The 27,940-nt window shown below is 32.3% G+C and overlaps 1 protein-coding gene across 4 annotated transcripts in view; it reads right to left on the bottom strand.

Annotated features, from left to right (window-relative positions):
• anne (polyamine-transporting ATPase anne boleyn) overlaps positions 1-27,940 on the bottom strand; it is a 220,760-nt gene that overhangs the window by 122,803 nt on the left and 70,017 nt on the right. The window contains exon 1 of one of the 4 annotated variants that reach the window (XM_035371721.2): positions 16,640-16,797. The exons of the other annotated variants lie outside the window; for them this stretch is intronic. The gene's annotated coding sequence lies outside the window, so the exon portion shown is untranslated. Of the gene's footprint in view, positions 1-16,639; positions 16,798-27,940 lie in introns of those variants that run through there. 4 annotated transcript variants of the gene reach the window in all.

Below are 27,940 nucleotides of genomic sequence, written 5' to 3'. Positions count from 1 at the left end.
GGAAATAGGTATAGTCTACACTAAAAATGGATTAAAAATATTTGAGCTATCTTATTCCAAAAGCGTTAAATTTCTAAAAGCATTTCAAAACATTTTTGATTGTTGCTATGATAAAATAATACGAAATACCAAAAAAGCAGATTTTGGTTTTTGAAATAAATTACTATCATGAAACTACATTTATAATATTCTGTTGCATTCTGATGACCATACTTTAGATACTCCTTCCAGTTTTTAAATTAAATGTTGAATAGAATTGCAGATATAAATTTATGCACAATGAGAATGAAATTTACGTATGGTGGAAATAATCATACAATACTTGCCACCAAGAATAATTCTATGTAACAAAACAGTACTTCAGGTTCTGCATATAAAACTGTACAATGTTAGTTATATTATAAAATGTTCAGGAAACATCAAGAATTTCACTTTATTTGTAATCATTCTCATTCAGCGTTGCAAGTAAATTCATGGTAATTATGAACTCCATGTGTGCAATTTTCGCTCAATCAATCGAGCATTTTCAATTATTAAATATCCATTCATTAAATATATCATTTCCATAGTAAAGTTCTCGTTTTCTTCTTTACTTACTCAAAAAGAAAGCTAGAAAAGTACATCGTTCGAGAGTCCTCCCTTTTTTTAGGTATATTTATCGAATTCCATTAAATTATTTGTCTAATGTGTAGTTAAGAGCTGAAGGTTAAGAATTATGCATTTAAGAACTTTTTTGACTGAGTCAAATTTTGAAATAAATTTCTGATTTGCTTTGCCAATTTCAGTTGCTTCTGCAGAGTCGTTTCTGCAACGCTAGTACAATATTTCACCGAATACGAGTTTTCCCATTTGGTATTTTTATTCTGACAGAAAATTCAGTGTGGGTCCATAAGGTTCAAATTTTTCTTTGTGTTTCTAACCACATTATTAGATTTAAAAAGACATGGAAGTGCTTCAAATTACAAAACGAACAAAAGTGTAGGAAATTAAAAGATGCAAAATGAAACGTATTAAAAAATCTTTTTAATTACTCAGTTTTCAGAACGTCGTTGGACGCCTCGGTTTAAAATGTAGCTAGTGGGTTATCAGGTCAGGGTATTTGGATATGATAAAGCACACGACGGCTGTCCTAAGGGAAGGTATATTTTCGAGGATGACTTGCTCAGCGAAACTAGGTCGTATTCACATTACACAAGCAGAAAGCCACAAAATGGTCTACATAATAACAACCCGCTCTTCTGCGCAATAACCTAGATCGAACTACCAGTATACAACTGTTTACTTCTCGACCACAAGTGGAGCCCCTACTCCACAGATCACGTGATTTAACGAAACAGATTTTTTTTTTTTCATTCTTGATTGTTCGCTTGATTGGATTTGATGCACACAAAGGCTACATACCTAAGGGAAGGGATGCCTTCATGGAGGACCTTTTAAGAAAAATTAACTCCCATTCATGCTATACAGTGGAAAAATCGCTTTTCTTGTTGAATTGAAATTTTAAGCTATAGCTATCCTAGGTAAGAAAACGAAATTAAATAAAAGAACTTACATAAAGTTCAAAATATATACGTTAAAGTATATGTGTTTTAATTATAAGTGTTTAAAAATAATGAGAACAAGGATCCTTTGAAAAGTGTTGTATGATTTTGACTATAGTATCATATGATCAGAACTGTTGGGATAATTTAAGAATTATTTTTTTATTTTTCAATGCATTCTGATAAAACTTGCATATTAAAGATTTTATATATATATACACATATGCATGTATGTGTAAATTTCCACACAGAGCATGATTTCAAGTATCATATTTTTGAATTTTCAATATAGCAAATTAATAAGAAGAGAGGCATGCCAATATAATAGTTAAAATTTGTAAAAAAGTAAACTTTAAATTTGCATAGATTTTTAAATAAACATTTATCAATTTCAAGAGCGAACTGGCATAAGTCCTTCTTCTTCAGACGCGAAACAGATTTACTGCGATTTGCCTGCTCAAGATTGCTCTAGAAATCGATAGTGTATTATATCCTTACGTATTTTTCCCACTATCGTTTTAGCTGCAGGCTCCGTAAATTAAAAAATATTCCTGTAACTTTCCCCTTCCTCAATGCGTTCAGAGGACGCAGTCCTCTAAATTTTAAATTGGATTCGTCCACGTCGTGATTGTTTTCATCTTATTTACAAAAACAAATCCCTGCAAACTACCTGTGAAGGTAACGCCGAACCTTTCCCTTCTAACTCTTGAAATTTATGCCTAATACAAGAACCGACGAATAACAGCGAAGTAAACCCGAACTTACATTTACTCTATGATTTATCTCAGTCAGCTACACGTTCCTCTTCTCTAATTATTTACGGATGTCTTGGAGCCTAGGAGTAGCAGCGACAACTTTAAAAACGGGAAAGCATCAGCTTTAACACTGTACAGAGAAAAAAAAAAAAAAAAAATCTTATTTAATGTCATATAATTTTATCTAACACGATTCAAGACACACTTATTTCAAGGCATTTTAATTTAATTCTGAAACTATATTTCCGTTCAAGAATGTGTTTCTAGAATTTATAACAAAAAAAAAAAAAAAAAAAAAAAAAAAAAAGACGCTTCTTTAGGGAAATGTTTGAAAACAGTTTTAACTTTGAAAATACAGCTTCTTAAAACTGAATTTTAGATTTTTTCAGTGCACTAAATTAGGCAAAATTCTTCTCAGTTCTACGTTTATTCGCACGATAGTTTTAGTCTTAATTTTCATTTTAAGTTAGAAATACTTAAAGCATTAATAAAAGAAAGTGAAAAAAATTATATTTTTGAAGTTTTCTGTGCATATGTACGAATTTAGAAAAATTTCAAGTAATTTATCGTTTTTCAGTACATGATTTAAAATCATCATTATAAACTTTTAATATGGAAAAGGAATTTTTAATAAATAAAATCATTCAAAAATCTAGATAGTAATATAGTTTATCTGAAAGGAGTTCATTTATGTGCTTTAGCCGATCTTTTAACTTTAGCCGATCTTTTATTCATTGCACTCTACTTCATGATACAGTTTTCTTTCCGCAAATATCTCCAGCGACGGGGGGAAGGCATTGAGGGTCTTAATGTAACAAAGAATATTTTATTTTTATCTAAAAAAAGTATTTATAATAACGATGAATAGGAAGCTGAGAATTAAAGTTAAGATTTTGGTAGGAAAACAAGAAAAATGCATAACTTGTAAAAACTGAATGGTATAGGAAAATTTTTAATTTAATATTCTATCATATAAATTCGTTGTGATCAACGTTCAAAGTTACCATGTAAAGAAACATTTTTGAAATTCAAATTCATCTCAAATAGATTTATTCAAGTCAATGTCGTTGGAAAATATTCATGTTAACGTCATTCATAAAAGATTATTGATTAGAATATAAATTGAAGTAATTAAAAGATAAAATAAGTAAAATTAGTTGTTTATTAAACTATAGGCTAACGTAATGCATTTTATTTAGTACGTAAATTGTGTACGTTTTTATTTGTATAATGCGATGAGTAGAAAATTTTGATGACCGTATCTTTTCTCTGGGCCTACTTATTAGTTCTATTCTTCTTCTTGCTACGTAATACAAATGAGTACTGGTACAAAGTTATGGTGGAATCAAAACGTAATTTTCTATAAATTTTTGCCTGAGGAATAACTACAATTTTTATGCAGATTTTGTGAAATATTTTAGTAAAACACGGAGAAATAAAAGTAAATAATTTTCCAAATAAAAAACTAAAAACGCAAAGCAATATCAATTTCAAACACATATTCATAAAGTACGTACGCTGTTTAAAATCTGCTTAGTTACGCAGCCAACACGGCGATAACCACTAAAATCTGGTATACATTCAACTAAATCTTTCTTGCCATAACGAGAGCCTGCTGGACAAAAGGACATGGACACGTCAATACGCCCCGCTGAACATCGGTCATTTGAGTGGAGGGAAAGCAACTAAAGACAGCGAAACGTCTGCCGCTTTTAGCTTTAATCTGGATACAGAATGGGCAGAAGAAATAGTAGAATCTGGTTTCTTTTCAAGACTTGAGATGAAGAGATTTTAGTTGAGGGTCTCGGCCACTAGGAAGGTTAAGAAAGAACGCATAAATTTTCTTCCAGACATCAATCAAGGATTTTTGGGAAATTTTATTCCAAGATTCAATTATTCTTATGCAATTTTAAACATCAAATTCAGCCCAAATGCCTAACTGTGTAATAGTTCTGCCCATATATGATACAAGCAAACTTTTTTGGGGGGGGAGAGCCTGATCAGCTTGTGATTGGGTAGAGGTATCTCATTTTGAAAGTGCGAATTTTTTATTATGACGTATTATTTATTTTAATTATGTTTTCTGATTCTAGATGGCGTTACCTGACAATCAGAACAAGTCAGCAGGAAGTTTCTTCCTGCTGACTAAGTAATTATAGGACTTGAACAGCGGAACTTAGTAACTGAAGAAGAAATTATGTCTGTTTATAGAATTAAAGAGAAAGTATTATCACATAAAACGAAGCAACGTAAACAACTTACATTGAAAGAAATGTCTAATAAAGTAAACAAATAAATATTAAGCTTTTTTTTTTGTAAATTTTGATATCCTTTAGATCATAATTGTTCTTTATTTCATAAATTACAGTTTCATATTTTTAATTTTATATTTTCTGCATGCCATCTTACCAGATTTAAACTGATGATCTATAATCCGGAATCGCCGAAGTACCGACGAGTCCGGATTAACGACTTTCGACTGTAGTCATTACCAACAGTGCAAAGCCTATTTATAATAAATGCATCAAAAATCTCTCTCTTTTTTTTAATTGGTTCGGAAGACACGAATTTTATCAGCAGCAACGAATCAAATGGACCTTTGGGGGGGGTAAAAGATATGTTTAAGTCGATCGCGAGCTATACCTCAACTGCTGTTTTCTCGCGTACCCGCTGATCGCAACAACTCCTAAAAAGAAAGAACTCGTTCACAAAAAGAGTACTGAGGAGGATAAAAAATTTAATAAAAAACTAAGTTCTTTGCACAACTGGTGTCAATTTAATTATTCGAGATAGAAGGGTCGCCCCAGCTGATATGATGGTTAGCGTAAACTAACCGATTTCGATGCGATTGGGTCCGCATTCAATACCCGGCTAGCCTTCGTATCCTTGCCAGGCCGTAAATTCAGTCAGCTACAAAAACTAAGAAATTAAAACAGAAAATGTCATGTTTACTGAGAAACTGCAAAATGAGCGACGTGCCAGTGTTTTATCTCATATTAGAAAAAATATTGTGTGGCGTGGACGCACTCAGTTGATTCATATTTATTAATGTTTTAACAATGTTTTTATCAGAAACATTGTGTACAATTAAGTTTTTTATTAATTTCATGAGTTGATATATTTTGCCAACTTTGCTCCTCACTATTGCTCTAAATCTGAATTTTGTTGTGGGGGAAAAAAAAAAAAATAACTGATCCACTTTTTTCGAATATTTTTATATTACTTATTTATTATTTAATTTTACAACCAAGTCTCAAAACGTATGCACAACTTTAAAGTTGGATTCATTCCTTACTTTTTTAATTCTCCCATTCTCATTCCCGTGTAGCTTAAACTTGAGTTACACCTCCTAGAACTAACTAGAACTGAGTTAGTTCTAGGAGGTGTTGGTTTCACGCGTTCATTTATTCGATTCGTACAGAATCGGGAACAGATTAGTATTCTTAGGATCGACACTGCGTATACAATGGCAAATTTATCAAGAGGTGGGCCCATCTCACCTGATGTTTCGGGTGCCCTCTTTCACACAGTATTTGCCACACTTTTACACGGCTATTTTTTTAAACTAGAAAATGATTACTGAGCCTCTAAAGAAAGACAGGCTCCCATTGACTGCGATCTCGCGACCTCATAAAGCCACTGTTCGTCGAATCAACACTGCGTAGCGTCAACAATCAACACCAAAAAAGAAATTTTACAATAAATAATATTGAATAAGAGGACTAATGAATAAACAAACGCACAATCGTTACACACAAGAGATTCGGAAAAGGCATAGGATTAACACTGCACAGAATCGGCACCAGCATACATTACACAGGATACTTATAATCAGAGGGAGAGCATTTCACTGAATTATCGTATTTACTCGTATATCACGCCTCCCCCCCCTTTACTAGTTTTTTCATACGAAAACCAAGAGATATGAATAATTTAATTTCCGAAGATAGAGGCTACAACAGCATAACAAATTAAAAGTATTCATGGATAAACTACCAGTAACCAACATAGTATTATTCATTTAAAAGAAATCTACACTGTCCAATACGAACATATAGTAATATATTAATATTACAATTTCTAATATCTTCAATTCTACTTCTCTGTATCTTGAATCTTTTCTATTCTTACTGTTTTCACTCGGGCTCAAATCAAAAGTGCTGCTGGAAACGTGTCGTCTGCTACAGCTTGCAAGTCGTCGCTATCGTCTTCGTTCTGTCTGTTTCCCTCATCAAATGATTTTCCAAACGATCAAGAACTTTAAATATCCCTATTATCTTGAAGCTCTTCATTACAATTGCTTCATCAATCAGAACTCATTCATCCAAAATCCATGAGCAAGTAAATAGTAAGATGAAAACAACCAAACTACGTGAATCTATCCAGCTGCCGTGCACATACGTTGTTTAGCAATTGGGTACTACTTTTCACCTAAAATTAAATTGCGATTTCTTACATTGCAATTCTGTTACAGCAATGGCAGTCATTGCAACTATTGATGTAAATGACAAAAGTCAATGAATGCTCTCTATGCAGGTATCAAAAAATCTCCACCAGCAATCATACGAATGGCTGTTTATATGGAAAATTTTTAAATACTTAACGTCTACGTAAAATTTGATATACTGGTTATGTCCATAAGACATTTTAGTAGATAGCTGATTAATCAATTTTAGCAAAGCATACAAGACCGAAGAAACGTCTTTGTGCAAGACTTTTCTAATGTAAACTAGCTCATACTACATTACATGTGAGGCAAACCTCGAAAAAACCCATGCAACCAAAATAAACTTCAGGGCTCGAATCGGGTCCACTGCTACCGATCGGTATTCTTATTCATCGGATAATAACAGGCCAAACATTTTACTCATTCCTTTCTCTTAAATCATTACTTTACACCAAATGTGCAAAGTAGTTTCATTCTGTCGAACTAGCTATATCAAAAAATGAAAATCTGGAACAGAATTCACCCTTTAAGAAGAACGAACACTGCTTACAAAATGCAATTTCAGATTTCTCAGAGATAAAGCGTTCTCGTAAATATGTTACATACTTGCATCGCAAAGCAAAGCCAAATTTAAAACATATACATGAAATTGCTCATCTTCAAGGTCTAGGATATCATACTCCAGACAAGTAGAACAACTTGTTATATAAGCTATAAGGAAGAAAAATATAAAGTTTCTAATATATCATAAAATTATTTTAAAAAATTATTACAGCAGTCTGTGACGTGAATTCTTAATTTTTAGAATATCTCTACTGTATAAATTCGAAAGGCTAATGATACTCAACAATTTATAATACACATGTTTAAAAACGCATTTCGTGAGCTGAATAAAAAACTTACCATTAAATGCTTTTTCTATCCACTCCTATGTTGCCAAGCGGTTTAAATTTCGTTTCTTTCTTTACAGAAACCCTTGACACAATTCTAAGGCATATGGACATGCCTGCATGAAAATTACGTCTACAACTCATCCTTAATTTTAAATGATATGCTTTCACATGAAAAAGTCCACCCAGTGTGTTTTCCATCACTCCCTTCTTACTTTGACTACTTATCCCAGTTTTCTACTTGATGGTATTAACGTACGGAATACGCTAGAGTTATTTCATTACTTAACAAAATAGATTAGATTTATTAAATTATGGCAAAGTCTATTAGGACTACAAGGGCACTTTCTTCCTTGAAGGACTTTCTAAGGATCATTTACGTTGGTATAAGGGGACTATATACCAACGTAAATGGAAATTATTAAACGCCTATTGGAAAATGGCCTATTAACCCGGGGCTGAATAACCAGTATTCAGCTATCTTATCTGTTTCGCTGCTAGTTGGTTACCAAAATTAAAAATGTGTCTTAGCCCTTTTACTGTTAAAGACTGATCATAAAATAAATTTGTCTTTCCTTTTTTCGTGAGCTTGAAAAAACTTAATGGTTAAATCAGGGTTGCTCACTTAAGCAACTTTTTGAGGTTCGCTATGAACTACTGATTCGGTAGGATTTCGAATATTACTATCTAAATAAGGAAATCAACCTCATATTTTTACGCAACTCAAAATGAGACAATTTCCAAAGGTAAATATTACAGTGATTCAGTCTCTTCCAATTCAGGTTTTTTGGAAGTCACAAAGTCATAGTAAGGTATTCAGGATGAGAACAACAATAACAAAACAAAACAAAAAAAACTTTCATTCATATCATAAGAGAATTTTTTAAAACAAATAATTACAAAGCATATCACGGCTTAAAACTATATTGAATCTTTATAAGACTGACAGCACACTAAACTTGTTCTTCTTCTTAGTCACAGACGTTTATTGGGGGGGGGATCTCTCGAAGAATACAATTTACTCTCATTTCCTTTCTTTCGAAATCTGCTTGACAATTCCAGCAAAAGAATTAAAATATTTGTCTATATATATATTATATATAAATAAAAAAAACTATTTTATGATGCATACGAATAAATCTGAAAATGAACCTCTTCTTCATGATAAAAACAAGTATTTTTAATAAAAAAAATATGTAAGAAAACTGTGTTTAATTTATACAATCATATTCAAAACTTTGCTCTTGATAAGGAACTTAATAGTGTTATACCTTAATGGTTCACAGAAAATCAATTGCACATATTAAGCTCTAACTGAACTAAAAACTGAGATGCACGTTGGAAGTAGATATGGCGGTGCTTTTATTCTTCACTAATAACACCCACATACTTATTTACGCAATTCTAACTTACAGGACTTCTTATTTTAGAGACTTTGCGCGACTCTTATCACACCGTCACTTTTTGGAAAATTTTTGTTAATACTTCATATTTCGTAACTTTTTGTAATTTAAAGTTTTCTATTTAAAAAAAAAAAAAAAAAAATAGTGCACAAAAAGAAGTTTGGTGATTTTAATATAATGCCCAAATGATTTAAGAGTTGATAAAAATATCAGGGTACCAACGTCATATTCAAAGAGAAAATTACTACCGTCTTTTTCTGAAAATAAGACATCCTCCGATAAAAAGCTCTATCGTGATTTTCGGAATTTTTTGTAAAATAAAGACATCCTCCGAAAATAAGCCCTATCGTGATTTTCGGAACTTTTTGTAAAATAAGACATCCCCCGAAAATAATCCCTAGTTAAAATAATGTGACAAAAAGAATTTGTTAAAAAATGCTGTTGATTTATTAAGTATAAGTAATAATATTTCAGAGAAATGTTTGAAACAAAATATTCCGAGAAATTAATTGTTTACCTCTACAGTTCGTTTCAAATTAATTCTTGGAATTTATCTTAACCAGTACACCGTTTGCCCCGTGAGAGATACGTTCACAGGAAAGGCATCCTCATCCGTTAGCGTCGGCAGACTCTCGTCGGGGTGAAATTTGGGCTGAAGTAACCAAATTTGGGCTGAAACCCTCGAGACACATACGACGCAGCGACTTTTTTCCAACCCCCACAGAATGAGTCGAAAATCAAAAGGGGGTGATTGAAGGGTTACTTATCTTCTCAGCGGAGTCCATTAGGATCACAGCGGAGCTGTTTCAGGAAAGTAAAGGATAGGGACACTTTCTTCGAATAGCTACCCCCTCAACATATCTTATGAGATCCACAACACATTTCTCCCTTTCTATTAACGAACAAAGGGATTTGAATGCTATCTTTACAATTCTTAACGATTCAATTCTCTTTCGTTACAGGCCATTAAGAAAATAATAAAACAAAATTCAAGGACATTTCAAATACTACCTAATGCCCTTATTTTTACTTTATATAAAGCTTCTTCTTAACAATTAAAAATTACATTTACATTGTAATAGATTGCAATAGATTTTGGGTTGGGTGCAGGAAATGGAAGTGGGGTTGGGTGCAAAGGGAAAAATATCTGCTATAAGGACTACACCAGTCTTTGTATTTTATGTTGCCCCTTAGGGGGTCGTTATTCACCATCCTTCAGTGTGACAGGTACGCTGTTCAATCTGATTTGAACAGAACTTCTAAATAGGCTTTCACAGGTGGTGAAAGGGGGAAAGAAATACTCTGAGCCCAGTTTTAGACACAAAAAGTTTACCTTTGGATGCGAAAAATGGCGCGAAATGCTTGCGATTTTTCTAACGGCGAACTGGTTAAAAATACAACATAAGGCAGCAGTCTACATTGAGCGACAGTGCAGGTATACAACGTTCATTCATTTCAGTCTTGTAAGTCTGATTATTTCCTCATAGGTAATTTTACTTAAAAATAAAATGAATAATTTTTAACCCCAGTTAAAAGAGCTATTCCATCGAGTACAAAAAGGGAATCGTGGAAGACTCCAGGGGTGTAAATCTTGTAGCATTTTGTAAAGAAAAGATGCTGGATCTCCGTATGGTTTCGCAAATGGCGTGCAGACTACAATTACCTGTGTCAACTGGTGGACCAAGGAAATGAGAAAAAACGCAGAGTTGGATCAGGTCGGCAGCCGTTATTTTCTGAGTTGGAAGATTGCATCTGGGAATGGATTGCAGGCAGGAGAGCAATGGCTTTGGTTGTGCGCAGCGCTGATATTCAAAAATTTGCCCTTGAAACAGCAATTGAATTTGATATATCCACAGAAGAATTTAAAGCATCGTGACACTGGCTGGACAACTTCCTTAAACGATATGAACTGTCTTAAGGAGATCAACAACACTGTTTAAGCTGGAAGACAATGAAGTTGTTAAGCGTGCACTTGCGTTTAAGCATTTTGTTGATGGCATCGATTTTTCGAAATACCAACTCTCCAACATGATTGCTATGGATGAGAACGCGGTATTCCTAGGCCAAGGAGCTCAAACGACAGTTCACCACAAGGCTTCTTCGTCAATTTACGTTCCTTCTACCGGTTACGATAGTGCACGTGTTACCTGTATTTTGGTGATTCGTCTAGATCGCATGAAAGTATCACCATTTTTAATCACTTAAGGTAAAGAAGACCAGATTACATGTGTTTCAGGAATTTATGTCATTGAAAGTGAAAAAACCTGGTGCACCCAAGCAGTTATAAGAAAGTGGGTTGATTTTATGCTGCCACCACTGTTGAGGGGTCAGAATAGAGGTTTACTAGTTTGGGATTCAGCCAGTACTCACCGCGCTAAAGACATGAAAAACTTTCTTGCCGAAAGGAAGATTGATCAAATAATGATTCCGGCAGGAATGACTGGTTACCTCCAGACACTTGACATTGCAATTAACAAGCCATTCAAGGATCATTTGCGGATGGAAATCAATGAATACATTGAAAACAGAATGATGAGAAATCAACGAGGTAATTTTGTAAAACCAGACTTACAAGAAGTCGTGATTTGGGTAAAATATTCATGGGACAAAATAACTGATAGTGATGTTTCCAATGCACTACGAACAGGCTACTTAGACAAGAAGTATTCATTTAACGATAGTTACATCGCAAGACATGAGAGATTCGGACCAATGATTCAACAGGAAATGGATTTAGAAGAAAATCAGAATATAATTCAGAATTTTATTTATGACGATGTTCCAGAAGAAGATGACATGACTGTAATTGAATAAATTTAAATTTCTGTATTCTGTGTAAAATAAATATTAAATAAAAATATATAAATATACTTTTATTTTTGCCCTTCCCCGAAAATAAGCCCTAGCGCGTATTTTGGACCAAAAAAGAAAGTAAGACAGCATCTTATTTTCGGAAAAAGACGGTATTACTATCGGTCATATAATACTTTCACTTCAGTCATACTGTTTTGGCTAAAATGGATAAAATCATCGTGGTCACAATGAAATATTTATTACAAGTTGAATTACTAATTTATATTACTAATAACAGCAAAATACAATGACAAAATATTAAACAGCAGCATGACATTCAGTAACATGTGTTCTATAAACTAAAAATTAAACGCACAATAAACATGCTGTGGGTATCACTGCTACATATTAAAGTAAAAAATTAGCATTTTTTAAAAATTTAGTAAGTGGTCGTGGCCATCTCACAGTCAACTACTGTTTCCTTTCTGCCATCCTCTTTGGAAATAATGACTTTTCAGTTACACAACTGGCGTTAATCAATTATACGTCAATCGCACAAAGCGGATGAAAGTTAATCGTGCCAAATGTGATAGAAACATGACAAATATTTTTTATGATGTATATGTTGAACTTACAATTATTCTTTAATAATAGTACTCAAAAATAAAAATTCAAACACACTTACTAAAGACGATATCCTCTAGATTACCTCTAATGAGAGGTGATATCCTCTGATTACCTTGATCAGTGGCTCTTTAGTTTGTTAGAAATTCTATTACTCACTGGAACACCAAAGATTCGTGATTATATTTTAAGGTACTGACTATTTTCCATACTCTCACTTTATTTATTTATTGCAAGATTGTTTCCTTTAGTTTAGAACCTTGTTTTTAAGTTTCATTCAGCGAATATCTACTTTCACTCAACTTTCAACTTCAAACTTACGAGTGGCGCATTTGGCACTTTACTTTTAACATTACCGCCCACCAGGGGCCGAGCGGTAAAGTCGCTGAATACTGGTAGTTCGGTCCAAGGTTCGAATCCCGCGAACGGGCTCACTACATGGCCGTTTTCGTGGTTTTCCCCATGCGTAACGTGTATACGAGTCAGTTTCCCTTAGAAAGTCCTCCCCTTAGGCAGATAGAACTCGATGGTTTCCCATAATTACACAGACACACCATTGGCCAAAAATACTTTTTAACATAACATCCACATTTTCACTCACATTTCAGAAAAATTCTGAGCCTATTTATCCAATAGAGGGATGCTCTCTTCAACCCATGCATTCAACTGCTTCACAATTTATGTAATTCTTTAGAATTCCGATATAAGTCCTAATCGAACGTTTCGAACAATCTAATTCCATAGTTAACCTGGTTTTTTAGAGTAACTTATGATCACTTAATAAAAGAATAAATAGTTTTTAGTTAAAAACGGGATAAAATTGTCATTTTCATCAAACGAAAGCGGGATATATCCAGAAAATAGTATGCACGATCAACCTATATATAACCTCCTTTAGAAACCGGAAGACAATTTCAATACATAACTCCTTAGTACTGCCAATATTAGAAACATACTGAATTGATCCTGATATAAAATTATCTCATAGAAAAAACGTTCATAACATTAATATAAAAAACATTTCTATTTTAATAAAATTAATTTGAAATTTTCGGTTTCAACAAAGAACAAAGAATGTAAGTTATCTCTTAATTGCAAGTGATTTGTCGCTTGTAATAGCTATAAAATGTGATTATGATTCATTTTCTCGATAATAAAAGAATGAACTGACTTACCTGAGCATCTGAACGTGCCACAAATGGAATAATTTTCTTGACATCGATATGAATATCATAGACAAAAGTTGAGTAAGATAAAAAAAGCAATAAATTTGGCCGCTTTTGTCAACGAGGTTCGTTTAATTATTATTTTATTCCTGTATTAAAAGAATGTAGGCATACAATAGAACACAGCAATAATGAGCAATCGGCGTCTAATTTAAAAATTTCTTATACTTTTGAGCTTTTCATTTTAGCTCTATTATTCGAAAAGATAAATTCAATTCGATAAAAACAACTATACTCTGTCTGAAAGAAGTTAAAGTATTCTGTAGAGAGGTATTATATAGTTTATTAGACATGCCGGATTTTTAAACGCGAGTGATTGCCCTTCTATTTACTCAGTTTCGCCGAAAAATGTATCAGCTCTAGTAAAAAGTTTATTACTTCCAGGAAGTGTTCGATTACAGTTGTCAACAATAAAAAAATTGTAAACATGAGAATGTATTCTTAGTATTCTAGTTATATTTATGAACGGTTTTAAGGAAAATACCATTTCATGAAAAATATGAAGAAGTAGGTACAATACATAATCCACTCTCACTTCATCTTCACAGCAAACATGCTGCAAATGCGCTACAGTCTTCGCTTCAATAACTTAAATATTTTGTTGGTCTTGTTGCGAGATTCCCTTCATACCAATTTTTCTTTGCCATATAAGCTTGCATAATGGTTATATTGTAGAGTTTATAACTATCGAACCTAATTTTTCATAAAAAGTACATGAGCATCCCCAGAAAATTTTAAAGGAGGAGGTGGAGATCAATAATTTTTTTCGCTGGGACAATCACAAGTAGATCAAAGAATACAGTATTGCATCAATACAAAAATGCATTCCATTCTAGCGGATTCTGTGTGGCCGGCGTCGGGCCCTGGGGACCGGCACTGGAATTTTCGTCTGCCAGCTTCGGTCCGCGGGACCGACAGTATTAAAGTTAAAAAAATAAATATAGTCTCTATGTGAGCAAATTTAGTTTTAATGAAATGTATTGAAACATTCTAAACAAAAATACGGCTTAACTCACTGCCGGCTGAACAGAATGGACAGCAAATTCGGCGCAGCGCTCAACGTGTTAGACTTTTTTCTTTTTTTGTCTGGTTTGAAAAAAGAATAATACTAATACAGTAAACCCCCCTAAACACGATACCGATTAAGGTGAACAATCAGTTGACATGAACAAAATTTCGGTTCCGGCAGCGATGTATTTAAACTTATAGAAGTTTTATCGGTTAACGCATATTTCGATTAGCATGAATTATGAATTGTTTTTTAGTTCGTTATGACGAGGCACGTTAGATCTTATCATTTAACACGATGTTTTTCATATCTTATTTCTCTCCTAGGACTCCGTTCAGAAATTTTCCGTAGCGCTTTAATTGAAAACCTCAGAACACCACTGTATTCTCAAAAAGCTAGCCAGCATGAGTAATACTGCTCGATAAACACGATCTTGTGTCAAAGATGAGTTTTGAGGAGTCTGTTAGTGCAGATGACAACGTTCTCGTGTATGGTGCACTGAAATCTGATATACCAGCAGGTTTGTGCCAAGGTGTAACAGATGTCATCAGAAGAAAGTAAGGAGGGCAGTATCATTCCGCCCATCCGCCAGGAAATGTTACACGCCTTGGACACTAGAACGTTTGGCTGCAACATCCGAAATGACCACTAGTTATAGAAAGCATGAGTACCGTTGGCTATGAAGCTGGTGTCAGTACATTTTTTCGCGCTACAGTAATTAATGTAGTACCGTAATGTTTTCAGTGACGACATACATAACATATTGTATTATTATGTAACTATATGCTGTAGACGGTTAAGGTGTGGAATGAATTATTTCAAGAATAACATTACAGTCCTCAGTTTACACGAAATTTTTTTAACATGAACTCTTGGTTTTACGGTCCCTTGAAATTCGTGTTAACGAGAGTTTATTGCATTTGAATACGTCAGTATTAATTAAACACATATTTTACTGTTGCGATAAAACAAATTTTTAGGAACAGCGCAAACTTTAAACAAGCAAGTATGCTCCTTAATTTTTTTTTAAATTCCTTCCCGGGGCGGGAAGAAAACAGACTTTTCATACAGTTAATTTAATACACCACATTCTGTCATCTTCCCACAATCGAAGCCAAAAAATATTAAATTACACACTACTTATCACAGCTTTCCCAACATCTCTCTCATACACTAAAATACAATTACAAAAAATAACATTAAGTTGTTGAGATCAAAATATGACAGATAAGTAAAGATATTAGGTAATTAAAGTATATGTGCAAAAAATGCAATCAATTCTTTAAAGAAATTATTAATAATAAAAATTCTAACATTGAAAATATACAATATCTCCGTCCCTACTATTGTTTATATTTTCAATCATGTACTTTCTCCAAACATTATTTAGTTAATTCTTTCCTCTGAACTAAAAACGCGAAATTTTTTTACATAAATTGAAAATGCAAGAGACCCCTCTTGAACTGATTATGTTTTCCATATCAAAAAAAGAACGGAAATAAATTTTGCGTTATCTATTTGTTGAAGAACTGAAAGATCGATTTAAATTCGAATTTTTCTTCAAAGTTTGGAAAAATATATATGAAATATTTTACTCCAGAATGGAATATATGTGCATACACATAAAAAGTGAGTACGATGATTCCTTTTAAAATAAAACTTTTCAAATACATTCATTTTACCACTACTGGGAATTTTTATAATTCTGATAAAATTAAAATGATTTCTCAACGAGAATATCATAAGAACATAACTAAACAAAAATAACTGGATTTAGAATGCTAATAGGAACTTTTGGATTACAGCCCTAATTTTTAATGCCATAAATTCAGCAATAGAAAGTAAACGATTCAATTGTCAACTCTTGAAATCGAATGCGGGTTCAATTTTTTTTAATTACTTTTTCTTTTTTCCCCCCAACATATAGAGAAGACAATTTAAAAACTCTTACCTGATGTAACATTTAATCCAGCATCACCATGTAACGGTCAGAATACTGCATGGCTGGCTGAATGCATGAAAATCCAACGCTCCACAAATCGCGAAGTATGTAATATGTAACAACAAACTTCTCGATTGATACTATTAACTGAGTACTATCTCAAACGAAAACCACGCGGAGTAAATAGGTGGCGCACTTTCCCTGTCTTCGCGGCTCCTTCCTACCCTTGACCTCATTCAATGAAGGCAGAATAGAAAACTACATTTTCGGAGAGTAACCCTTGACTGTAAACTGATGAGACCAAAGAGGTACGTAGAGAATCACGTGTTAAACGAGCCTCGAACAATTCGTTTTTCCTTCTCGCAATGACTATGCGGCGATCGAAGATTGCATCCACAACTGGAAACGTGTTTTCCGATGCGGTCATTAATCTTGCAATTATTTTTTATACACCGCTTGTAAATTTTATTCCGCAGAATTTAAATATAATCTTGATATTTCGATTGACTTTAAACTACTCCTGGATTATTTGAATTATGTCAAAGTACCTGCTTATGGAGAAGAACGCCTCTGTGATGCATTCAATAAGGTAAATAAGCCTGTATTTCCATTTCGCATGTAGAAAACCCATCAAGTAAAACTCGTACAATCATGCAGAACAGCACTTGGAGTGAACTACTTATGTTTCGAGGAATTAGCCGCTAGATCGTAGCTATTCCTAGAAAAGGAGCATCGAGAAAGCTATCGCAATTTATAATTTCTCTATATGCAGTAAAAAATAATCATCATCTATTGTTCTTTAAAGAAGTGCTCTGATAAAATATTTTTATGCATAATTGGATTACGCAAATAATTTTAAATATACACAGCTTATATTTCCTAAACTTGTCCTTAAAAGTTTTCCCTATAACATCTAAGATTCACAGTTTGTTTTTTAAAATAAAGCCATTTGAAAGTCTAGAACTTGATATTTTATAGGAAAAATACACTTCTCAACAGTCATGTTAAATTTAATGTAGCTAAATGACAGTTGATATCGAGGGTGTGCAGTTTAATCATAAATTCTGCTAGTGCAATTCTTCCGTCTTCTACTGCAAGTTTTAATCAATTCATAAAACAGATACTCATTACTGAAGTCCATACACATTATTCAAAATATTTTGTTCAAATGTTCACACAATATTTCATGAATAAAACAAGAAAAATGAATAAATTCATCTTTATTGTACTAGAGATTGTAAACTAGCAACCTCATCTAACATTTATATTGAAAAACTGTAAGCATAAAATTTCTGCTAAGCAATAAAGATAAAAATGCTAACCTATTAAAGTGAAAAACTTACTAACAGTTAAGTCTGCGGGTAAAGGATGGTGAATATTGTTAATGCATTTCGTCAAGGTATGCAAAGAAGCTAAACTTTCAAGGTATAGACGCAGTTTAAGGAAATTAACTGCATAAGATAGGCATTAATAGACTAATACTTATTTCCCTGAATAATTTTTACAGCTCTGATGACTATTATATAAAAATAGAATAATTCCGTTATTTTATTACTAACAATTTAATTTTTGACCGTAAAGAGCCCCACTAGTTTTTAAACATAAATACATACATTCGGTTTCCTAGAGTGAAGGAACCATACCAGGAAACAGAAATTTGTCGGCAAATATGCGGAAAATCTCGAAAAGACAGAAACAGGGCAAAAATCATGAAGAATATCAAGAATCTTAGCCAGAACTAAGCCAAATCCCTCACACTAGCCCATTTTCTATACAAAATATCCGGAATACTTTAACATGCTCAGAACATTCTGTAATCACCAAAACGGCATTCTGACTTTTAAAAATACGTATTTTTTAAATTTTAGATTTAAAGACAAAAGTTCAAAATGTAAACACAAAATTATTTATAAACTTACAATACAGCAAAATTTTAAAAATATTACAGCTGACTTTTAAAAATACGTATTTTTAAAATTTTAGATTTAAAGACAAAAGTTCAAAATGTAAACAAAATTATTTATAAACTTACAATACAGCAAAATTTTCCCCGTTTTTAAAGCCCTTAAAAAAGGCTTTATTTCATCAAAAAACATCCGAAAATTATGATATCGTGATCGAAATTTCGCATGTTTTCTGAAGACTTCGATGAACGATCATGAATTAGACGGGCGGTTAAAAGTTCAAGGATTCGTCTCAAATTACCTGTTTTTCGGCGTATACCTAAACATTAGCGTGCATTTATTTTTCATTATTCAATAATAAAACGGATTTTGATTCGAGGATCCTGATATCATTTCACGGAATCCCACAATTCTGACAGCTGCTAAAGATAGTTTAATCAAGCAGAAATCACAAACATTTTAATCTTCAAAAAATAATTCACGTAACCGAATCGACCTATATTAAGTGAACAATACTTCTCCCCTTTATAGAAAATATTTTGAATATAATGAGAAAATCTTTAAAAAATCAGTTAAAATTTCTTAAGACCGTTTTAGAAGTTCCTCAGCGACTTCTTAACAATGTCATAATTGTGATTTATATATTGTCGAATTCTGACTATATCCAGATGTGTCGAAGTGTACGATAGACAGGAGGAAGAGAAGCCTAATCAATTTCGTTGAATGCAAGAAATTATTTTCAAAAACGCAATATGATAATTAAATTATGGCATTTCGACCTTGCATCCTCGACTACCCAGGCCAACAGAGCATATAGCTAATTCTATATATTAGAATGTAAATAATGTTAGTAACAAGCTATTACTATATTATTATATTAAGCTATTACTATATTATTATTTAACAAATGAGTTAAAGTTTCTCAGCAGAAAAACAAATCACTCCCGTAAACCACTAATAACTTCCGCCGTCGTTATAGTGATAATTATGCATCAAATAATAATACAAAATATAATGAGTAATAAACAACTATCATTGGCGGACTTTTGTCGTGCATTCATACAGAATGTGTTAAGTATAAGCAATCTTTCCAAGAATTGCTTACAAAACATGAATCCGGAAATTTACTGAAGGTGTTTAGAAAACTACACAAATAATCTACATTCGCCTTACACCTTTTTATTCTCTTTTAAATACTTTATATTACATTAACAATTTCTGAAGCAAATAAAATTATACTATCATAAGTGTCTGATTATGTTTGAATAATTCCCAATATTTTTTCTTTTTAATCCTAATTTACGCAAAGCAAATGCATAAGGCGAGGAAATGGAGTAAAGGAAAAGGAAAGGGATATTACACAGAATCAGACTAGGTATCTTTCTTTCCATACAGTGTGTACAGAAACATGTACGGTGTTCGGAAGGAATCTAATGCGTCCGGATTTTTTTTTTTTTTTTTTTTTTTTTTTTTTTTAATCTGACAGTTTTCTGTTTCTTCCCGATACACAGGTGAGACATTTTCGCACAGTGAAAGCGGAATACATTCCAGTTTTAAAAAGTGCCTTGTTATCAGTTTATATTTCAGATAACACACGCCTTTCCATCTCTTTCAATGACTTTGACGCAACTATGTAGGAAGGGATAACTATTATTTTCATTTCCGTTTAATTTGCACTTTTTCTTAATTCATCTAAATTTTAGCGGATAATGTGAACTGAGACTTAGATAAACAATTTTTCCCCAACTCTCGGATAATATTCGTATAAATCTGTAAATTATAACTAAAATATTATCTACCTCTAAAGGTCACTATTACTTGAACTTCTCGACTAACGAAACGAGCTGTGATTAGAAAAAGTATGAGTTTACAAGTTAAATTTTCTAATATTATTTACGCAAAAAACAATAGTAATAATAATAATAGTGATTTTGGGAATCATTTTAGGAAGCAAGTGTGTCAAAATTCATTTTTATATGCTGGCGAAAATACATGCATATAAAATGATGAAAATAATATGCAGATGCTCCCCACTTTACGTACTTTCGCAGATACGAATATTTTCAAAAATGAAATTTGTTTCGAGTCGGAAAAAATAAACTGCTGTAAACAATCCATACAGCACTAGCGTCATATTTACATTGAAATAAAAAGAAAACATTTTCATACAACACGTCAGTCCCTTCCACTCTCAAAAAGCCACCTCGTCACGATCCCATCCAGCCTCATCTCAATCCCATCCCATCCATACATGTCTTAAATCTAAGTAAATACTGTATAGCAAAATAGTTCTTTATTTCACACTTTATTTATAATGTATTGTATTTAAAAGTTATAATGCATTCCTTATTTGTTTTAGTATTGTAAATTGTTTATTTGATAGTATTTTAGCTCTTATCTCATGAAAATTGTAAGCAGATATACGTAGGTTGACTTTTGATTGATTTGGTTATGGCAAAGCATGCAAGGGCTATCTGCCGAAGAGAACTTTCTAAGGGAAACTGGCTCGCATCTACGTTACATACATATGGGGAACCATAAAAGCGCCCATGCAGAGATTCAAACCCCGGGCAGAACTTACAACTTTACCTCTCGGCCGTTGGTGGCTTTAGTAAAGTGCTTAGTTGGTGGCTGTACTCTGTGATATTGTGAAGAGCTGCAGGACTATTTTTGTGGAAAATTCCAGAACTGTGAAATGTTTCCTTTGATAAAATTTATCATCGGACCTGTGCGCATTGAATCTGTTACCAAAACATTACTTTAAAACGGCGTTTGATACCCTTTATCACTGAAAGACCATCATAATTTATTTTTTAACGTATTTCTAAACTTTTGCAGCTAATTTGATTGCCCGTTCTAGCCCTTCACCTGTCTCACCTTTGTCCCGGCTCTGGACATTCGTATTTTCCATTCAAATTCCGATGAAGTAAGTGAAGGCATAGTATGAACATGAAACTTCGTAATGCCGTTGAAGTATTTTTTTATTTCTTTGTAATTCCTAGTTTCCAGTGTAAAAACAATTCACTTCTCAATTCATATCCGTATGACAATTCAGCATCTCATGATTCTTCACCTCACCGAATCGAGTGGTTAAGACTGACAAACACTTATAAATCCCAGAAAATGGGATACTTTGTTATTATATTATGCTAATTTCAGCACACAATTTTATGCTTTATTACTAAAAACTTAAAGAAATCCCAGTACAGAAACCTTAGTACGAAATCCTAAACGAAGATCCAAAGAGAATAGGATGGCTGAATGAGGTTTTTAAGGATTATCTCACGTTGGTTTACCTCATTGTAACATGAATACTAATCGGTGCGTCTTTCGTAACGTGAACATACGCTATTTCAAATCCTTCATGGAGAGCTTTAACCTCCATGAAGACATTTCCACTCTTAAGCAGACCACTGATAGGTAAATTGTTTTGGTTCATTTGATGGAGAGAGATGCTTTCCTGGGAGACTTTCTGAACTTTCGCGCATAACTTTAATGGATATTGTAATTGAATAACTGTAATTGATGCTCTGTATAACTGTAACCGGCCGGGAAAATCGCCTCGTATCACCTATAAGACTACAAAAACGCTCACACAACCAGCCCATTCCCCTGCAATCGAAAATCCAAGTCCAGCTATCAAAGTTTAACGACTTTACTGCTAGGCCGCTAGGGCTAACCGATAGGCAAATAAATTTCCATACTCTAATAAATCCCAATCTTCCCTTTTGCTCCGGTAATCCACATAACCCTTATAAAATTATGTTTCACATGCAAAGAGACGTCCCAAAATTGTGCATCCCGCGGTTGATCGTCCCCTCTTACTATTCGAATGAAATAAATTTGTGTTGATAATCGTCGTCAAAGCAAATAAAAGAGAATCAGACCTCCGTTGCACTCAAGAAGAAACAAAAGATAACTGACAATGCGATGTTATACAGAAGATGTTTTTCACAACAAATTTTTCTTTTTTTTTTATCCCCTTTTCTTTCGGCAACAGTGCTCAATCACAACCACAAAATTCCGACGAAATATCGAATGATTCACGAAATACTGGTAACGTGGTTTAAAAAAAAGCAAAGCCGTTCTAAACCAGTACTTCACCAAATAAGGAATTATATAACCGCAAATTCATAAATTTGTGTACTCATTTCCTTCAATTAAATTATAAAGCACTGAATGTTATTACTTATAGCATACAAGATCAAACAATTTTTCATGCATCTGACTTTCCTAAATGTGGCGCCATCTTTTGCGAGATTTGCTTACTGTTCTCCCACCTCTCAACATCATAAAAATGTATGATCCATTTAAAAAATGCTTCGAATAACCATGAAAAATTCGATCAATTCCATAAAAAATTATTCTTTTCAGTTTCTAAAAAGGTACTTAAAAATAGCCACATAAAAAAACACGTAAAAAAAAGACCAACAGTTTATATAAATACATAGTACGATAATACAAGATCGCTTGAAATTATTCAGACATAATCAGTTTTTAATAATACGATTGATAATACAAATAGTGTTAGCGGGTTTCGAGAACTAATGGATTAAATATGACTTATTTTCTTCGCCTTAAAGTTACTTCACAATGCCTTAGATTACGGCCAAATGAAGCATTCGATTATTACGGTTCATTCGATTACAGTTTTATTTGAAATAGTTAAGAACTTTAACTACTTTATTAAAATACGCGAAACACACTTTGATTCTAAAGATGAATATTCTAATAAAACAGCGAAAAATTCCCTATTATGCTAGAAACTTACAACTACGCTCGCTCTTCGCTGACACTTCTGGATACAATATACATGCTGTATTTGAACATTTATTACATATAAAATATTGGCTACTTAGAAGAAGGAAAGACAACGAAAAGTACCAGCAAATAAAATATTTTTCTGTTGCAACAGTATATGAAAATCATGGAAAGAAATTTACGGGGATATGTCACATCATTGAAACAAATGACTACTCAAAAAAATTCAGATTCACGTGACACTGAAATATAAGTATTTTTTAAGATTTTCTATAAAACCCCTTCACGAAGGTAATTCGAGAATAACTATTAATACCTTAGTCATAGAACCGATATCAAAAAATCTCAACTATTAAATAATGAAGAATCTGTATGTATGTACGTTCTTCGCATTGTTGGAAAAACTACAGCCACCAACTTCTGAATACATACAGTCCTCCAAACTGAACATGTGTACCTCGAAGACCGAATTTTGAATATTTTTTTTAAATTTATTTCGCATTATATGAGAATTTAATACAAATTCTCAAATCACGGAGTTATTTGAATAAATCTGACACATAAATGTCATACGCTTTGCTGAGTGCCAACACAGTTTTTTTTAGTAGCCTAAATCTTTAAAAGTTTATTAAATTCCCAAAAACTACGATTAAATTTATAATAATAAATTAAATAAAAAAACATACTTGAAATTCAAAATTTGGCTTCGAGGTGCACATGTTCGAATGGAAGATTAACGTGCGTTCAAAGTTTGGTGGCTGTAGGTAGCGCCGTTTTTCCACAATGCAAGGAACATACAGATTCTTTATTATTTAATAGCAGAGATTATTAATCAATAAACTAAGCGGTTTAAAAGCAATAAAGGCATATTCATTTCGACTATTAATTAACTGGAATTGTGAAACTACATTAGCTGGACTTATTAAAATCATTTTACTTATTTATTTGTTTTACAATAGTTATATTAGGCGTTTGGCCTCGCAAGCGGCTAGTAGTATAAATAATTAACAGTTCAAAAGAAAATCCTTTAAAAAATGACAACTTTGATAATATCAGTCAAGCATCAAACTGGTATACACTAACAATGCTTTGAGGCGTCAGTAACGACTATTTATCATTGAAAAATCAAAGATAGAACAATTACAGCATCATTCGCCTCAAAATCGTTAGTTTAACTTACGGCCACTTCAATGCTAGTCTCATGTTCTACGTCAAATGCACACAATTTTCGATGATCTTAACTTGAAACCTGCCTCTCTATTGATATGACTACACACAATTAAAAATATAAATAAATACTTATTTTAACTTTAAAAATACATATCTAACTATTTTACATTTGCAAATCAAATTATCTCATGTGTAGGAAAAGTTAAGAATTGTTTCTATATTTATCGAAACTGAACTCATGCAATCACGCAATTTTCGTTGTTTGATGATGAATTCTGCTCTTCATAAATGATATATTCATATATGTTATACGCAGGAATCGCGATGTAAATTATTACTAGCATCACATGAACCGAAATTAGCTAACACTTGACTAGCACAACGAAGTCAAAATACGGCAGATTTACTACGCCATCTGATGGATCTTGGAAACAATATATTTATGTAATTGTGAGAAAGGAGTACCATAATTTATGCAGTCGGAGAGATAAGAATTACGCAACTCATTCTTGCAGCAGAATTATTCAATACAGCCATGGACCTTATACAGTATTCTGACGTCACAATTACTTTTATATTTAGAAATGTATTCTTGTGTTTGAAGCCGTCTGCTCAGTTCTTATTTAAGAACAAGGGTTTTTCTTAAAATTTTGTTATTCTGCTGGATGTAATTCTACTTAATTATTTATTCGCGTTATTGGCGAAAGTATTTGCTATGTTCCATTATCTCATGAATGAACGATAAATTACAATTTCAACCGAATTTTCGTAATCGTTGAAGATTTTTAAGAAGTTCTAGGTACGTGTCTAATTCAGTTGTGAATGCGGTTCTCATTTTAACTGTAAAATTATAATTCATAAATTAAAAAAAAAAAAACAGGTGCAATACTGTAAACTGGAGAGTTTAAGAACAGCAAAGTTTGAGATAACTATAGTGACTTTCCTTCTTGTTTTATATTTTGAAGGTGGTGAATTATATCTATCTGGCTTTGATTCAGTTGCATTTTTTTCAAACCTTTAATGTTTGGTCTAATCTTATGTAGATTCCACCCAGCTCTGTAAATAATAAAAAAATACTCAATTTATGACAGGAACAAAGGTAATCTGCACATTAAAAAGCAAAAAATCTAATTGATGCTCATGGAAAATCATTAATAGAAGAAGCAGTGTTCTGTAAGCACTATTTCTTTACATACTAAAGACTTATTTACACAACATTCTTGCTACTAAAGTTGTATCCTTAAATTCAACGAAATATGGTAATTGCTTCAAAAACTACCACGGTGACCATTAATGAGATAAAAAAAAAGCATCAATAATCCGATATTAAGAATAATTTCGGAAACAACTTAAAGTAAACACGTAATTAAATTTGAACTGACAGCTATTTAAATTGCAGTAATGTCATGCAAGTAAAATAAAAAGCACTCTCTAGATAAGATTTTGAATTCAATTAGTAAATCTTAAGAGATCTATTTAAATTCTTGTAACCATTTTTAAAAGACATCTCGCTTAATATAACTTTATAACGCTCATGAGTAATGTACTACCGAAGTGTAGTATGAAATTTATTGAACTAATTTAAACTTATATTCCAGTTTACTTCGCGCATCAGTTTGCTTTCTAAAAAGGATTTCTTGCAAGAACAGATATTCGTATGTAACATGCAGTTCACAGTATATGCGTAACGAAAATAAAATCTCCACTTCGCAATGGAAAGTGAAGAATGCTTTATAAATACCCCCCTTTTACAATAACAGATAAACTATGCTGTGTAACATTACGCTTAACTGAGCGATATACATTTTTTAATCTCTTTTTTTATGCGCTTAAGTAGATATAACACTCATCAAATATTTTTATTGCTGAGCGACTTCCACTCCCAACTAACAGGAACGGCATATATATATATATATATATAATAAATCGCGAGAAACACATTCATTATCATTCACTCCAATAACTAAAATACTATTCTTAAAAATAATAATTTAATAAAAATGTATTATATATAACAAAAATTACAATGAAATAAACAATATACCTTAAGACAAATATTAATTATCCTAATAAATAAATTAACCAACATCCCGTTGCAAAATCTTAAGAATTTAAATGAAATTAAGAACTTTGTTTCCTTTAAAAAAAAAAAAAAATCGTGCAAAAAAACTCTTTTTAGATCAAAAAATTATGCAAAACTTAAAATTATATATAATTAAAACATAGTATAAAAAATTACAATGAAATAAGCAATAAATCTCACATTTTCAAGAGAAAACAGCAGTATCCAAAGCAATGAATGAAAAACTGTTACTAAAACCACATTTCTGAAAGAAATAACCAATCGAGATTGTGCTTTTTAGATGACATAATTCAAAATATACAAACCTCTTTGCCATTAGCTAATAAAGAGAGAGGGGGGAAGGAAATTCTTTCTGTTGTGCCTCGCGAGACACATGCGCGTCAGAATAAGAAGATTGGGTGCTACTTTGGTAGACGATTGCACAGATTTTGGAGACTTTTTGGCGAGTAATACAACTTATGGTAAACCCACTGCTGGATAAGTTATTTATGGTAACCAATACTTTGTTGTCATTTTATTAAAAAAATAATGCGTTTTATTATGCATAACTTCCGTGTTTTAAATATTATTTATGGCTTCTAAATATTAAAAATCAATTTAATTTTACATTTTTATTTGAAATAAAAATTTTGTTTATAATATTTTATATAATTTTATGTTGTGGATGATGTAATCAATGACGTCACCTTACTTAAAAAGTAATTGGTTTTATTAATATCTATAAATTTAATCTAATGTTTTAAACATTATTTATGGCTGTTAAATATTAAAATAAAATTTAATTTTGCATTTGTTTTAAAAATGATTTTATTATGAATGACTATTTAAATAATTTTAATTCTATGCGTGATGTAATCAGCTCCCTGATTGGTTACTGAATATTTGTGCATTACCGCGCCATTTTAAAATTTTATTATTCATCTCTTCGAATTCCTCGGATTTCAAATGGAATGGATATCTCCGTTTCGAAGACGAATGTTGTTATTGGTAATTACCAAGAATTATTGGTATTGGAATAAAAAAAATTGCCCTTTGAGACTTTATTTTGGCCAACCTGTCTTTCCTAATCAAAGATTTGTTTATAAATTGTTAATAGTGTCAGAGGAAATTTTGGAGGAAACCTCGCTAATTGCTTCTTCAATGAAGTGCGAGATATTTGGATAACAGATGAAGATGGTTAAAAGATCCGATTCAATTATGATTTCGATTTTTTTGTGGTACTTATCAATAAACAAGAGGTTAAATTACTCAAAAAAACGTTAAGTACATATTTTTCTTTTATTTTATAATTGTATACTTCAATTTTTGTTAAAAAAATTAATACACTATTTTCAAAAATTGCTGAGATAATTATTGTCACATATGTTTTAATGTTAATTATATTTTATATAA

The sequence above is a fragment of the Stegodyphus dumicola genome, chromosome 8 (genome assembly GCF_044657685.1).
Source record: "Stegodyphus dumicola isolate Sdum_Otavi_A_Nest chromosome 8, ASM4465768v1".
NCBI classification, from domain to species: domain Eukaryota; kingdom Metazoa; phylum Arthropoda; class Arachnida; order Araneae; family Eresidae; genus Stegodyphus; species Stegodyphus dumicola.
This window is presented reverse-complemented; position numbering and strand designations above follow the sequence as displayed.